The 4,929-nt window shown below is 46.6% G+C and overlaps 2 non-coding genes across 2 annotated transcripts; both read left to right on the top strand.

The window, feature by feature from the left end:
* The first annotated feature begins 3,680 nt into the window (after positions 1 to 3,680).
* Positions 3,681 to 3,753, top strand: trnak-cuu (transfer RNA lysine (anticodon CUU)). The gene has a single exon. It is a non-coding gene; the product is annotated as a tRNA-Lys (tRNA).
* An 808-nt stretch (positions 3,754 to 4,561) lies between these two features.
* On the top strand, positions 4,562 to 4,634 carry trnak-cuu (transfer RNA lysine (anticodon CUU)). The gene has a single exon. It is a non-coding gene; the product is annotated as a tRNA-Lys (tRNA).
* Positions 4,635 to 4,929: the final 295 nt, after the last annotated feature.

Here is a 4,929-nt window from a genome sequence, read left to right as displayed (position 1 = left end):
TTCGTCTTGCAGTGCCTCTCGATCGAGCCATCGATTTTCTATTGGAATTCCCATGAATAAACTCTTGTTTCTGTCCCTACTTGGGCGTCCGTTGTTCCTCCAAACCTGGATTCAGTTGTTTGTCAGCGCTCACCATCACACAAACACACACATACACACAGACACACACACACACACACACACACACACAATCATTCAGACACACCTATTCACACTCCCACTATCAGTCACACACGGGGAGACGTACTCATACTTTCACACAGTCACGGCATCCTTCAGCCACAGATCCATTTCGGCACACACTAATACTCACTATTTCTCTCTTGTATTACACAAACTCGTCCTGGGTATGACTCTAAACTGCAACCGGTGATGAGGCTCTGATTGGGGACTTTCAGAGCTTTGGGAAAAGTGGAGTTACCCCTTAGTCATTCATTGCTCCCAGGGACGCTCTGACCCGGAACAGTAGCACCTGTAAGGGTTCCTGCTCAGGATATGAGTGAAGGCGAATGGCAGATCCGGCAGGTTCAGTAACTGAAACTTATGACGGAGAAGGCGGATGAGCTACGACCTCACATGACAACGGCTATAGTACAGGCGGATGAACTTTTGGGAAGAGAAATGGCGATTTCTTCAGTTTGCCCAATGGAAGGCAATAGCAAACCACTGTTGTTAGATACCAGATTTCCTAGAATCTATTTGCTGAGAAAACCATGGTCAAACTCACAAAATGTATCACACAACAACAGCATCAAGAGGATCTTTAAGACAATTCTGAAGATGTTTCACTCAGTAGAGTTGGAAAATCTGGGCAGCAGGATATCCCTGACCATCATCAAGCTACTGCTCATAAAATTCAAGTAACACAAAAGAAAATTATTGCCACTTGGAATGTAAAAACCATATATCAAGCAGGGAGATTGGACAATGTGATAAATGAAATGGAAAGACTAAAAATTAACATAATAGAAATTAGCGAAGTTCGTTGGACGGGAGCTGGAGCATGTCAGAATAGAAACAAAACACTAATATATTCTTGTGGAACATCCCATACTAATGGAGTAGGAATTCTTATGCATGAAAACATGGCAAAAAGTGATTTAGGACATTGGGCAATATCGAAAAGTGTGCTCTTTGTTAGATTCAGAGGACAAGCATTTGATTTTGCAATTATACAGCTGTATGCACCAACAACAGATGGAACAAATGAGGATATTGTCACAATGAGGGGCATTGATAGCGGGAACGGACCCAAATGCAAGACACAGACACTGAAGTACAAGGAACAGGACTTGACTAGAGTAGGGACGTGACAGGATACAGACAAGGAGCAGGGACAAGAACGCGATCTTGGGCTTGAACCCCGAGCCAGAGACTGGACAAGGACCCAGAAGCTGGGTCTTGCCTCGGGCCCAGGCCCCAGAACCAGGCATGGACATGACATGACTGCAGGACTGGAGGCTGGGGTCTTGAGGCTTGAGGCTTGGAGACAGGCTTGGGTTCTTGAGGCTTGAGGCCTGGAGACAGGCTTGGGGTCTTGAGGCATGAGACCTGGAGACAGGCTTGGGGTCTTGAGTCTTGGAATGTGGAGGCTGATAACTCGAAGGCTGGATTGGAGACAGACTGGGAACTGCACATCAACATGGAGCCAGGACTTATCCTTCGAAAAGCTGGGACTCATCTTCAACACGACACCAACATGAGACAGGACAGTACATAGACATAGAGCCGGGACTTATACTTAGACGAGCCGGGATGCAATTTCATCTCCGCACCAAGGTGGGACAGGACCATCCATCGGGTAACGGCAGAACTGCCAGACTTACCCAACAGAGGCAAAGACAAGACAAAACAGGTCCCCCCACAGGGCAACGGCAGAACGGCCTGATTTACCCCACGGAGGCGAGGACAAGACAAGACAGATTCCACCCACCCCCCCCCCCCCCGCAGGGCAACAGCAGAATGGCGTGACTTACCTCAGGGAGGTGAGGACAAGACAGATCCCCCTGCAGGGCAATGGCAGAATGGCCTGACTTACCCCACGGAGGCGAGGACAAGAAGAGACAAACACCGAAGAACGAAAGACAGTTCCATCTCTGCACCGGTGATTGAACTCGACAAGTGGTGCAGGCGAGGTATCCAGGCAAAGAGTCAGGAGGGGTATCCAGGCAAAGAGTCAGGCGAGGTATCCAGGCAAAGAGTCAGGCGAGGTATCCAGCAAAGAGTCAGGCGAGGTATCCAGCAAAGAGTCAGGCGAGGTACCCAGGCAAAGAGTCAGGTGAGGTACCCAGGCAGAGAGTCAGGCGAGGTACCCAGGCAGAGAGTCAGGCGAGGTACCCAGGCAGACAGTCAGGCGAGGTACGCAGGCAGAGAGTCAGGCGAGGTATCCAGGCAGAGAGTCAGGCGAGGTAACCAGGCAGAGAGTCAGGCGAGGTATCCAGGCACAGAGGCGAGGTATCCAGGCAGAGAGTCAGGTGAGGTATCCAGGCTAGGGGGGAAAAGACAGGGAGGGGAACAGGACAGGCCAGCAGGGAATCCCTGGTTTGCAGAGGTATTCATGTCTCAGCCCCAAAACGAGAATCATGTGCCTACAACAGAAACTGGGGAAAACCAGAAACCCCGGAACAAGGAACCACGGGCCGGACCGTGAACCGGAACACGGACTTCACAGACCGGACCATGACAGATATAGATAAATTCTATGACGAGTTTATAGGAAGTTTATAGGAGGAAGAACTACAAAACTTCATTGATATAGTTGTTGAAGGAAGTGCAAAAATGGGTCTGTCTATCTATCAATCGCAAAAAGACAGAATGTATGGTGATATCCAAAAAGGAGAATCCTATCTGCAGGCTGAGAATAAACGGGGAAGACATAAAACACGCATAGAACTTTTGCTACTTAGGAAGCTGGGTGACATCAGCTGCCAGGTGCGACATGGACATCAGAAGAAGAATAGGGATAGTAAAAGACAACTTTACGAGAATGAAGAGCATACTGACCAACACTAAACTGGGCATGATAACCCACCTCAGAGTACTGAAATGTTATGTTTATCCAGTTCTGTTATATGGATCAGAATGTTGGCCAATATCTAGTAACATGAGGAAACAAATTGAAGCAGCAGAGATGTGGTTTTTCAGGAGAATGCAAAGAATATCATAGACGAAATGAACATCTAACGAGGATGTTCTGAACAGAGCAAGCACAAAAAGAGAAATAATGTATGAGATCATTTAAAGGCAACGTAACTTCATTGGACATGTGATTAGGAAAGAGGAGTTAGAATGCACGGTAATTATGGGAAAGATTGAAGGGAAGAAAGCAAGAGGAAGACAAAAACAAATGATGCCAGAGAACTGATGACAGCAGCCAGAGAACTGGAATTGAATACAAATGAATCGATCCACTTGACCTGAAACAGGAGTGTGTGGGCCATGGCAGTCGAAGCTCAATCTGGGTATGGCACCTGATGATGATGATGATTACACAAACACAGACTCAAAAATTCATACACGCACGCATTGGTGTTTCCATACTAGACCATGATGCCAGCAGTCAGTATACTGTCCACCGCGTATCTATAGAGGTTTTGGATGATACAGTATCTTGAGGTTTCTAATCATTTTTCTGACTCCAACACCGAGACAAGGAACTAAGAAATTGAGTTCATGGCAGAGCCCGGCTAGCTCAGTCGGTAGAGCATGAGACTCTTAATCTCAGGGTCGTGGGTTCGAGCCCCGCGTTGGGCGATGCTCTCTTTAACTGCTTCTGGGGAAAATCTCAGCGTTTCTTCACTCCATCTCTTTATATCGGCTATCATCCGGCTACCTAACTTTCCTCGTCCCAAAAACCGATTTTATTGTGATACTACGTTAGGTATATGTCACCATATACTCCCCTGAGATTCATTTTATTGCACGTATTTATGGGAAAATAAGAAAGAAATATAATACAATTTATGATAAACTGTACATAACCAAAGATGGTCACAAAACCAATATGCAGAAGGACAACTTTTGCAAATAAATAAATAATGCTGAGAACTTGGAGTCCTTGAAAGTGGGCCTGTAGGTTTTGGAATCAGTTCGGTGTTGGGGTGAGTGAAATTATCCACACTGATAGTTACTGAAGCATCAGGAGCCTGATGCTTGCAGGGTAACAACTCTTCCTGAACCTGGTGGCGTGGGGGCAGTGACAAGAGAGCATGGCCTGGATGGTGGGTCCTTGAAGAAAGCATGGATTCGATGGTGGGGTCGGGGTGGGGGTTGGGGGTCTCTGATGATGGATGCTACTTCCCTGCGCCAGCGCTCCTCGCAGGTGTGCTCACTGGAGGTAGGATTTTACCAGTGATGGACTGGACTGTATCCAGTAACTTTTGTAGGGTTTCCATTCAAGGGGATTTCGTGGTTCTATACCAGGCTGTGGTGCAACCAGTCAATATAGTCTCCAGGACGCATCTATACGCTTTGGTCAGCTGTAGAGTGTATAGAAAGGGTATTTAATCAATTTTACCCCCAACTTTGCGACAAGGATGCAAAGAAGTGAGATCCTTTCGGAGCCCAGCTAGCTCAGTCGGTAGAGCATGAGACTCTTAATCTCAGGGTCGTGGGTTCGAGCCCCACGTTGGGCGATGCTCTCTTTAACTGCCTCTGAAAAAATCTCAGCGTTTCTTCACTCCAGCTCTTTATACCGGTTATCACCCGGATTCCTTCCTCGACACAAAACGTGATTTCATTGTGATACGTTACGTATATGTCACCGTATACTCCCGAGATTCATTTTATTGCACGTATTTACGGGAAAATAAGAAAGAAATATAATCCAATTCATGATAAACTGTACATAACCAAAGACAGTCACAAAACCAATATGCAGAAAAGACAACATTTACAAATAGATAGATTGATAAATGAATGGATGAATCA

Source organism: Mobula birostris, chromosome 5, assembly GCF_030028105.1.
Source record: "Mobula birostris isolate sMobBir1 chromosome 5, sMobBir1.hap1, whole genome shotgun sequence".
Taxonomy (NCBI): Eukaryota; Metazoa; Chordata; class Chondrichthyes; order Myliobatiformes; family Myliobatidae; genus Mobula; species Mobula birostris.
The sequence above is the reverse complement of the archived record's forward strand: the minus strand, read 5'-3'. Positions and strand labels throughout refer to the sequence as shown.